We start from the raw sequence: 12,142 nt of genomic DNA, 5'->3' as shown, positions 1-12,142 counted from the left end.
GCCCAGGCAGACTCATATAAGTAGAGTTAATTGATCTTTGACAAAAGAGCAAAGACAATCCGATACAGAAAAGGCAGTCTTTCTAATAAGTGGTGTAGGGACAACTGAATATTCCTATGCCCAAAATGAACCCAGATACCAACATTATATCTATGACAAAAATTAACTCAAAATGAATCATAGACTTAAATATAAAATGCAAAACTATAAAACTCCTAGAAGATAATTGAAGAAACTTTAGATGACCTCACATGTAGCAATGACCATTTTAGATTAAAAAAAAAGTCATGATCCATGAAAGGAAGAATTAATAAACTGTACTCTATTAACAAATGTTATTGTCAAAAGAATGAGAAAATAAGCAACAAACAAGGAGAAAATATTTGCAAAATTGAAATCTGTTAAAGGACATCAAACAAAAAACTCTTAAAATTCAAGAAGAAAATGAACAACTCAATTAAAATGTGCAAAAGATCTGAGCAGACACCCCACCAAAAAGATATCCAGAGAGCCATAAGAATATGATAAATATTCACCATTATAAGTAATTAGAGAATTAACAAGTTAAAACAACAATGAGATACTACCACACATCTGTTACAATGGCAGAAACCCAAGATGCTGACAACATCAAATGCAGGCAAGCATGTGGAGCAACAAAAACTCTTCTTCATTACTGGTGGGAGTACAAAATGCTACAGCCACCTGGGGAGACAGTTTAGCAGTTTCTCACAAAATTAAATATACTCTTACTCTACAATCCAACAATCATTTTCCTTGGTATTTACTCCAAAAACTCAAGTCAACAAAAAAATTCCGCTCATGGATGCTTATAGAAACTTTACTCATAATTGCCAAAAGTATGAAATGACCAAAATGCCCTTCAGTGGGTGAGTAGATAAATAAATTATGTAAAATATCATCCATGTTCATGGATTGGAAGAATTAATACCAACATTTTGTCCATACTACCAAAAGCAATTTACAGATTCAATGCGATCCCAATCAAAATACCAATGACATTCTTCTCAGATCCAAATAAAAACAATAATAAAATTCATATGGAAGAACAAGACATCCCAAATATATAAAGCAACCTTACACAACAAAAGCAAAGCTGGAATCATCACAACACCAGACTTCAAGGCATACTATAGGGCAGTTATAATCAAAACAACTTGGTATTGGCACAAAAATAGACACGTAGACCAAACAGAATAGAAACTCCAGAAACCAATCCACACATCTACAACCAACTAATCTTTGACAAAGGAGCTAAAATCAATTCCTAGAGAAAGGACAGTCTCTTCAACAAATGGTGCTGGGAACACATGCAGAAGTATGAAACAAGACCCCTACGTTTACACGTTATACCAAAAAATCAACTCAAAATGGATCAACAATCTAAATCCATAACCTGATACAATGAAATTACTAAAGGAGAACATTGGGGAAATTCTGTAAGACATTGGCATAGGCAAATATTTCTTGGAGGAGACAGGCAACAAAAGCAAAAATGGACAAATGGGATTACATCAAGCTGAGAAGCTTCTGCACTGCAAAGGAAACTCTCAGCAAAGTGAATAGGCAACCAACAGAATAGGAGGAAATATCTGCAAATTGTGCAATCAATAAAGGTTTAATATCCAGAGTTTATAAAGAGCTCAATAAATTCAACAAAACAAACAATCCAATCATAAAATGGGCAAAAGGCTTAAACAGGCATTTTCTAAAGAGGAAATTCAAATGGTCAGCAGACACATAAAAAAATGTTCAGGATCACTGCCATCAGAGAAATACAAATTAAAACAGTAATGAGGTTTCATCTCACCCCAATTAGAATGGCTCTCATACAGAAATCAACAAAAAATAAATGATGACAAGGATGTAGGGAAAAAGGTACCCTAATTCACTGTTGGTGGCAATGTAAACTGGTGCAGCCATTGTGGAAGACAGTATGGAGACATCTCAAAAGTCTGAATATAGGCCAGCGCTGTGGATCAATAAGCTAATCCTCCACCTGCGGTGCCGGCACTCTGGGTTCTAGTCCTGGTCAGGGCGCCGGATTCTGTCCCAGTTACTCCTCTTCCAGGCCAGCTCTCTGCTGTGGCCTGGGAGTGCAGTGGAGGATGGCCCAGGTGCTTGGGCCCTGCACCCCATAGGAGACCAGGAGAAGCACCTGGCTCCTGGCTTCAGATCAGCACGGTGCGCCGGCCATTGGAGGGTGAACCAATGGCAAAGGAAGACCTTTCTCTCTGTCTCTCTCTCTCACTGTCCACTCTGCCTGTCCAAAAAAAAAAAAAAGTCTGAATATAGACCTACCACATGAGCCAGCCATCCTACTCCTGGGAATTTGCCCAAAGGAAATGAAATCGGTATATGAAAGCCTTATCTGTACCCCATATTTATATCAGCTTAATTCACAATAGCTAAGATATGGAATCAACACAGATGTTCATCAACTGATGACTATATATATATATATATATATATATATAGTGTGGGGGGGGGGAATACTGCTCAGTTGTAAAAATAAATGAAATCCTCTCTCTCACTATCCACTCTGCCTGTCAAAAAAAAAAAAATGAAATCCTGTCTTTTGCAACAAAATGGAAGCAACTGGAAACCATTATGTCTAGTGAAATGTCAGTCCCAAAAAGACAAATACCATATGTTTTCCCTGATCTGTAGTAACTCATCCAAATGTAATGTATAGGAGTGAAAATGACATTTTGAGATCCAATGATTGTTTACAGCCCTGTCTCTACTGTTGAGGAACAGTATTTTTTCTTCTTACTATTTATTGAACCCTTTACTTAGTATAGGGTTAATCTTACGTGTATAAAGTAAACTGAAGTAGATCACTGTAAAAATTAAGGGGGGGAGGGGCCAGTGCTGTGGCATAGCAGGTCAAGTCACCACCTACAGTGCCGGCATCCCATATGGGCGCTGGTTCTAGTCCCGGCTGCTCCTCTTCCGATCCAGCTGTCTGCTATGGCCTGGAAAGCAGTAGAAGATGGCCCAAGTCCCTGTGCCCCTGCACCCATGTGGGAGACCAGGAAGGAGCTCCTGGCTTCTGGCTCCTGGCTTCAGATAGGCATGGCTCTGGCCATTGCAGCCAATTGGGGAGTGAACCAGCAGATGGAAGACCTCTCTCTCTCTCTCTCTTTCTCTCTCTCTCTCTGCCTCTGCCTCTCCTTCTCTCTCTGTGTAACTCTGACTTGCAAATGAAAATAAATAAATCTTTAAAAAAACTAAGAGAGGGAATAAGAGAGGAAGGAGGAAGAAGGGGGTGAGCATGAGTGGGAGGGAAGGGAGTGGGAAGAATCACTATGTTCCTGAATCTGTATATGTGAAATACATAAGTGTGTTTACCTCACATAAAATAAAAATAAACTGTGTACATCAACATAAAGGAATACTATTTAGTGCTAACTTTGATATCAAGCCAGGAAGAGATCTAGAAGAACCTTAAATGCATAAAACTAAGTAGAAAAAAACATAAAATAGATTACTATCTAATTCTATAAATTATAACCACAGGACATTCTGGAAGAAGCAAAAATATGAAGAGAGTAAAAGGATCAGTTGTTCCCAGGGCGCACAGAGCAGAAAAACACAAAAGGCAAAGTGTATAAGGGATCAGGACAAGCAAAATACCCTGTATGATACTACAGTGGTGGGTTCCTGCAATTTTACATTTTTCAAAACCCACAGGATGTACAACACCATGGGTGAACTCTAATGTGAACTACAGATACTGGTTGACAAAGATGTGTTAAGACAGGTTTATCACCTATATCAAACATTCCACTCTGGTATATGACAGTGGAGCAGGCTATGCTTATATAGGGAATAGTACAGAGCATATGGGAACTACGTATATTCAGCTTAATCTTGCTATCAATGTAAAACTACTCTAAAACTAAAGTCTACACATTTAGCATCAATAAATATGAAATGCAGAAGGATAAACCAATCTGTCAAAACATTGGAAAGACCTCTACACTTAAAACTCAACAACACTGCGAAGAGAAAATTTAAAAGCCCTAAGTGAACAGATATCCCACGTCAACATTCACTATTATTAAGATTTCATTTCTCCCTCAAATGAATTTGTAGCTCATGACAATTGGAACCAAACTCCCAGCATACTTGTGTGCCGGTGAGGATGAACTATTTCCAGACTGATTAAGCAAAGGACCTAAAATAGCTAAAATAACTTTTTTAATAAGGAAGAAAAAAGTTGAAACATTGACATGATCTATTTTAAAGACCTATTAGGAAGCTATTTAATCTGTGGTATAGTGTGGTATTGGCAGAAAGAAACACAAAGTAATGGGGCAGATTATAAAATCCAGAAGTAGATTCCCACGTACATGGGCAACGAATTCTGGCCAAGATGAAAAGGCAATTACCTGGAAAAAGGGTTGTCTTTCCAATAGTGGTACTAGAACAATTGTTTGAGGCAAAAACAAAACTGTGAGGCAGGTATATACCCTCATGGCTAAAGTATCCACGTCCGACGTCAGAGTGCCTGGGTTCAGCATCTGCCCCCAGCTCCCAACCTCAGCATCCTACTAACAAAGATCAGGGGAGGCAGTGGAGATGGTGCAAGTGATGAATTGCTGCCACTCATGTGGGACACCTGGACGGAGTTCTTGTCTCCTGGCTTTGTCCAGCCCAGTCTGGCAGGCATTTGGGGAGTGAACCATCAAATGGTTCTATCTCCATCTCTTACTGTCCCTCTGCCTCTAAAGTAAATAACTAAAAATTTTAAAATTGTTTCTTAGCTTTGATCCATCTCTCATACCATTTACAGAAATTCATTCAAAATACATCACAAACCTAAATGTAAAGAGTGAATCTATAGAAGTGCTAGGAGAAGACCTCTGTGACCTTGGCTGAGGCAAAGCTGATATACACAGAAAGCATCGCCCCTGAAAGAATGAACTGACCAATTTGATTTCCTCACAATTATAAACTTCTGCTCTTTGAAAGCCACTGTTAATAAGTCACAAACTATGAACAATTATTTATAAAGCACATAATAAAGTGCTTGTATCCAGAATATACAAAGAACTCTTAAAACTCAGTAGGAAAGGTAACCTAATTTTTTAAAAGGCAAGAGATTTCAGCAGGCAGAAGATAGCTGGATGGAAGTTAGCATGTGAACAGACGCTGGTCATGACGAGCCATTAGAGAGAAGCAAGGCAGAACCATGGTTAAATGCCACTAAACACCCAACGGAACGGCAAAAAGATTTAAAATTCTAACCATAGCAAGTGTTGCCAAGGATGTAGAGGGACTGAACTGAGTGAACTGGTACAATCACTCTGAGAAACATGAAACTTTTTAAAAAAAGTAAGCCTACACATACCATATGATCCTATCAATCCACTTTTAGGTATTTACCCAAGAGGAATGAAAGGTTACACCCTCACAAAATCTCATACAGGAATATTCATAGCAGCTTTAGCTTTGATAGATAAGACCTGGAAACAATTCTAATGTCAATGCAGGTAAATAAACAAAGTATACAACTCCACTCAACCAAAAAAAATTAAGCATTTATGCAGATAATGAAATAGATGAGTATCAAAATTAGTATGCACAAAAAAGATGCAAAATGAGCAAATACTGTATGATTCCATTAAATGAAATTCTAGAAAATGCAACTGGATTTGAAGTAACAGAAAGAGTATTTGGAGTTGCTGGGGAAGATGAGAAGAGGAAGAAGGAAAAAATCACAAAGGGACAGGAGAAAATGTTTGGGGCAGCGGCTAGGTTCACAGCTTTCATGGTGGTGATCCTTCCACAGGGACAAACATATGTCCAAATGTATCTACATGTGTGTCACTCACCGTGCGTCAGTTTCACCCTAATCAAGCTGTTAAATAAGCAACCAAGTACCAAAGCACAATAGCCAAACAAGAAGTCACACTGATCACACCGCCTTTCTGGGCCCTGCACTTGTACCGGTAGCAACTGCACGCACATGTGAAAGACTGCAGCCTGCAGAGCCGTGGGGGAGGCGCTGCCGCTGCATCCACTCGCTGCCCACCAACTTTCTCAGCTCCTCTGCAGGAGCTCCTGGGCACTGCTTTATGCCCCCATCCGATTTCACACACACTTCTCTGACAATGCTCATCACTCAGCTACAAGTATTTTCTTCTAAGAGATTACTTCAACAATTCACAGAAAATGGAATTAACAAATAAACACATTTGACGTAGAAATCCTTTGAAATCCATGAATTCACATGTCCGAGCTCCCTGAGAATACTGTCATGTCTGGCTCAGCTCTGTGTTCCCGGTTCTAGTGTGATGCCTGTTTGAGGAACAAATTCCCAAACCAGAGAACAAACTGCTACAACCTAGGTGGAGTTTTTATGTTTAATAAAAGTGTTGATATTCTTGTTGTGAAGTTTACAACTCTTGGAAAACCTCTTTTTTTCCTTTGCCCCCTACATTCAAACTGCACCAAAACAAAAAATTCAAAACCTGAAGAATAAACCCAGCCAAAAATTAAAAGGTTCTATTTAAAACTCAGATCTTTCACAGTCCTTCAGCTAAAAAAAAAAAGTCTGCATGGATACCACAGTGTTCAACACACAACATGGTTTGGAAAAGCCATGGCTGGCACTGGATTCTGAACAGTCATTCCTCCTACTTGTGTAAATGGACTCTTGGTGGGTAGCATTTTGCCTGGATGAAAACAAAGAGCTGGCAATTACTTTCTTTTTTTTTTTTTAATTTTTTTTTGACAGGCAGAGTGGACAGTGAGAGAGAGAGACAGAGAGAAAGGTCTTCCTTTGCCATTGGTTCACCCTCCAATGGCCGCCACGGCTGGCGTGCTGCAGCCTGTGCACTGCGCTGATCCGAAGACAGGAGCCAGGTGCTTCTCCTGGTCTCCCATGGGGTGCAGGGCCCAAGCACTTGGGCCATCCTCCACTGCACTCCCTGGCCACAGCAGAGAGCTGGCCTGGAAGAGGGGCAACCAGGACAGAATCCGGTGCCCCGACTGGGACTAGAACCCAGTGTGCCAGCGCCGCAAGGTGGAGGATTAGCCTAGTGAGCCGCAGCGCTGGCTTCTGGCAATTACTTTCATCAGAAGATTACCAAGAGATAGGGTTAAACTGTGTGAGAGGAAGAGCACAGAGCTGACCGACGGCACAGCAGTTGAGAAGTGATGAAAACAACCAGAACCCAAGGAGAGCATCCAGCGAGAGACTGCAAAGGGCTCTCAGGTTAAAAAATGGGAAGGCGGGCTTCGCTCAGTCCAACTAGTTCAATAAATGCTTCTCCAACAGACTCACTCTTCACAGGCAAGCAAAGAAAATGCTCATGACACCAGCCATAAAGAAAACCATGTTGGACAAACAGGCCATTTTCTGAATATTGCTGTGTGTTTATTTTGGATAATAACATACTCTAGAATATTCAAAGTGTATCTTACAGGCTTTATTTCAAATGACCTTCACCCTAAACTCATGAGGAAGACAAGGCAGCTATGAACACCTCCATTTTACAGAAACCTGGAGAGGTTGAGGCTCAGGCCCAAGGCCACACTCTGAGTTAATAGTTGAGCCTGAACTTGAAACAACTCTAATTCTTCAACCTGTGCTCCGTCTACTGCCTTCTTCTTTATTTGTGCTGGCCTTCAAGAAATTTCCGGATGTCATCTTGTCACCATCTTGGAAACAGACATCCTTGGCATAATGCCCTTCAGCCCTGTGCCCTCTTTTCTTTCTCCTCCCAGCATCTTAAAGCAATTCCTCGGAAAACAAGGCCCTGCGACCAGGCCACTCAAAGAAATTGCCCTCTTGAAAATCACTGGCTGCAAACTTCAATTATCTCTCTCAGACCTCATCATCCCACCAGCCTTCAGTGTTTAGCTCTGTTAACTGTAAACCCACTTTTTAAAAAAATCTCAAAAGCTGCTAGATGATCAGCAGCTAAAGGCTTAAGGACACTGAAATATGCAGGACTTTCTAGTGTTTGTGTAACAACAGCAAATAGTTCTAAGAGGACTCTTATTACAGTCTTATCTTCGAGGCAACTCCCAGATGATTTCAGATATTGGCTCTCAGTTTATCTTCACAATAATCCTGTGAAGCAGACAGTCACATCTCTATTTTACACTTAAGGAAAGTTAAACACAGAGAAATGGAAAAACTGTACCTGACCTGAGAGAGCTGCTCAGTGCCCCGGCCTCCAGATCACTCTGCCCTTCCTCCATCTCACAGTCACATCTCCACCACTCACCTGTCAGCAAATGAGATGTTTTACATAAATTAATTTCCAGCAGAAACAATTTCAAACCAAGGGTTTTTAAAATCATTTGACAGACACCTTTCTAAAAATGGGTTCTTCAAGATCAGAAGCATTTCCTTAGTGGCATGGTGATATTATGAGAACCTAATGGTATAGTCTCTGCACAGTTAAGTTCTATGCCCACTTGCTTGTATTTTGTCTCCTCATTCAGCATTAGATTCTTGCAAAGTCCTGCTCTCATTTTAGCTTTTATATAATTACTTCAAACTACTTCTATTCTATATCAGTTCTTTTAAAAGAATAATTAACCAGAAATAAAACAGCCCATGTATTAAGAGCAACTTGAAAATATAAATTAGATCATTTCTGTAGAACAGCAAGAGTACTGAGTGGCTGGAGATGTCCAGCTTTGAGCCGCGTGGTACCAGATACAAGAGGCAAATGGAGCTCAGTCGTGCAGGCAATGATTCTATCAATGGTGCCCGTGTGACGCGAAGCAGCTCAGCTGAGTTCCCCAGTTGGCAACACATCCGACTACAATCACTCATCAATAGGCCAGGCAGAGGTGATGGCACCAAGGACTCCACGGGGAAAGGAACACCTTGTATTTCGGATCCTCCCAGATTTCACTCTGCAACCCTCCCTTTGGCTGGTTCTGTTGACATCCCTTTGTTAATAATAAAACTGTAGTCCTAGGTGTAGCACTTACCTGAGTTCTATTAAACATTCTGAAAAATCACTGAGCTTGTGGAAGTAGTCAAAATCCCCAGTTTATAGCCAGTTAGTCAGAAGTGAGGGTTCTTGGAACTGATGTTGAAGTGAAAGAAATCTTAGGAGCACAATGCCTTAAACCTGTGAATCAGGTCTGGTATTTAGTGTCAGAAGTCATTGCTGGTGTTCTATCACACAGCAGGGTGACCACAATTAACAGTACTTCAGAATAGTTAGACCCATTGTGGCCATTTTATATGAGGAGTGAACCAGTGGACAGAAGACCTTTTTCTGTCTCCCCCTCTCTAACTCTCTCAAATAAATAAATAAATAAAATCTTTTTTAAAAAATTAGCTAGAAAAGAAGACTATGTTCTCATCATAAAGAAAAGATAAATGTTTGAAGTAATGGATACAGTAACTTAAATTTGATCTTACACATAGTGTACATGTATTAAATATACACTGAATTCTATAAATATTTACAATTATCACATGTCAATTAAAAATTTTAAAAAATACAATAATAATATGAGGACTTCAGTACCCCACTTTTGTTAATGAACAGGTCATCCAGACCAAACAACAACAACAACAAAGAAACATTAAAGTTAAATTATATGATGAAGGAGCTGGCATTGTGGTATAGCAGGTTAAGTTTCCGCTTGCAACACCAGCATCACACATGTGTACCAGTTTGAGATCCGGCTCCCTGATAATGCACCTGGGAAAGCAGAGAAGATAGCCCAAGTCTTTGGGCCTCTGCACCCATATGGGACCAGAAGAAGCTCCTGGCTCTTGGCTTTGCCCTGGCCCATCCCCAGCCATTGTAGCCATTTGGGGAGTAAACCAGCCAATGGAAGATCTCTTCCCGCCCCCCGTCTCTCTCTATTACTCTGCCTTTCAAGTAAATAAAAACTAAATCTTTTTTTAAAAGTTGTATGATAGAACTATATCTAACCAACATTTATAGAACTTTTCACCCAAGAGCCATAGAATATACATTCTTTTCACCAGCACATGGAACATTCTCTAGAATATACCTGTATCAGGTCACAAAACAAGTTTCAAGAACTTCAAAAACCCAACATCTAGCATATGTCTTCTATGGCCATAGCAGGATAATATTACAAATCAGCAACAAAAGAAACTTCAGAAATTGTACAAATACATGAAAATTAATATTCTCTTGAATAATAAATGGTTAAATGAAAAACTCAAAAAGAAAACACAGATAAAATCCAGAGAGAGGACTAAGATGGTAGAGTAGGGAGGCACCTTACTGCTCTAGTCTGGGAGAAGATAATTTTAAAAATGTGGAAAGTGGAGTCTCAGGGAAGAATTAGGGAGAAAACAGCAGATAAGACCCTACGCATATTACAGGGACATGGCGGACCTACATGGAGGGCATGGACACCCACAACTCAGGACCTCAGCAGCTGAGCACCTCCACACAAGCATTGGAGAGCGAGGTGAGACCACACCACAGCAGCCTAAGCCCCTGGCGGTAAACTACAGGAAGAGCCTAGAGGGACTCTGGCTTGGAGTCCCGTGGGGGACCATATGCCTGCCAAACTAGAGGGAAAAGGGAGGCGCATGTTTTTCTCTCCTCAATCACCCTGCAATGGCATCTCATAAGAAGCCAATAAAGAGAGGGTGCAATTTTGGACATACACACCAGCTCGTGTCCACACTCAGCAACCAGCTGAATGGAGACTCCTGAGTCTGGTGGGGAGAACTGACAAGGAGGTAGGTGCTTGTGACTGCAGAAGGCTTCTGTGCCAGGACTGTGAAACACTGAGGCTGTGTGGGAGGACTCACGGTGGGGCTGGGACTCTGGGCAGTCACTGTGGGAGGCTCCACACACCCAGGGCTCCCTGCTTACCTAATGATGGACATTGCTGGAGAATCTGAGCTTACACTGAGGACTGCACGGATCCTTTGTGTGGTCCTGGAGGCAGAGTGGATGAATACCATTCCCGCTGGGGCTAGAGTTCAGGCACTGGTCTCCTTTGAGGAGAGGAGTTCAGCTGAGCAGAATAAACGCCACTCTGATTGAAAAAGAGAGAGAGAAATTTATCATGCCAAACCTGGATGTGTCACCTCAGACATGCCCTTCCACCTGGAGCACTGAACAGAGCTTCCTGGCCACATCCACTACACACCTCTAGGTATTCACTGAAAGCAGACACTCCACTACTCTACAGAGGTATAGTACAAAGATAACAGCTGCCACAGTAAAAAAAAAAAAAAAAAAAAAGAAGAAGAAGAAGAAGAAACCAATGAGTAGTTCCACATATGCCAAATTACAAATGTACCAATTCAAGAAACGAGAATAAGGAAGACAACATAATGCCCTCAAAAGAACAAAGCACTTCAATACAAGATTTTGAAGATGATGAAATAGAAGAAATGCCAGAAACAGAATTCAAAAAATTGATCATAAGACTATATAGAAGCAATCAGAAGCAAATGCACAAACTAATGAAATACATACATAACATGAAGAAAATTTCTCCCAAGAAACTAAGATCTTAAAGATAAATCAAAATGAAATCTTGGAAATGAATAATTCAATAGAACAAATTTAAAACTGCAGTGGAAAGCCTTAAAACAGAAACAGTGCAGCAGAAAAAAACAAAATCAGACTTAGAAGACAAAGCCCAGGAAATTATACACTCAAACCAAACACAAGAAGGAATTAGAAAACAAAAAAAAACTGTTGGGAATCTACAGGATACTATCAAATAACCCACAAACGTGTTCTAGGACTTCCTGAAGGTGTGGAAACAATGAAATGATTAGAAGGCCTTTTGAGTGAAGTAATAAAAGACATCCTAATTTTGAGAAAGAAAGAAACATAAAGTACATAAAGCACATAGAACTCCAAATAGATATGACCAGAAAAGATATTTACCATGACACATTGTAAACAAACTCACCGAAATAAAACATAAGAGAAGGTTATAAAATGCACATGAGAGAAATACCAGATTACTTTCAGAGGATCTCCAACTGATTTCATGGATGACTTCTCATCAGAAACTCTACAAGCTGGGAGAGAATGGTGAGATACAGTCCAAGTCTTAAGAGGAAAAACCATCAACCCAGAATACTATACCCTGCAAAGCTCTCATTTATGGAAAAACATGGAAT

The 12,142-nt window shown here is 40.3% G+C and overlaps 1 long non-coding RNA gene across 1 annotated transcript in view; it reads right to left on the bottom strand.

Moving 5' to 3' along the window:
- LOC138844856 (uncharacterized) overlaps positions 1 to 12,142 on the bottom strand; it is a 93,815-nt gene that overhangs the window by 22,634 nt on the left and 59,039 nt on the right. The window contains exons 2-3 of the long non-coding RNA XR_016219484.1: positions 10,872 to 11,037; positions 8,189 to 8,267 (exon numbers count right to left, since the gene is read on the bottom strand). This is a non-coding gene — a long non-coding RNA (uncharacterized LOC138844856). The remainder of the gene's footprint in view (positions 1 to 8,188; positions 8,268 to 10,871; positions 11,038 to 12,142) is intronic.

Source organism: Oryctolagus cuniculus, chromosome 13, assembly GCF_051225735.1.
Source record: "Oryctolagus cuniculus isolate XC-2025 breed Fujian yellow rabbit chromosome 13, ASM5122573v1, whole genome shotgun sequence".
NCBI lineage: Eukaryota > Metazoa > Chordata > Mammalia > Lagomorpha > Leporidae > Oryctolagus > Oryctolagus cuniculus.
Note: the sequence above shows the minus strand (reverse complement) of the source record. Positions and strands in the feature narration are given on the sequence as shown.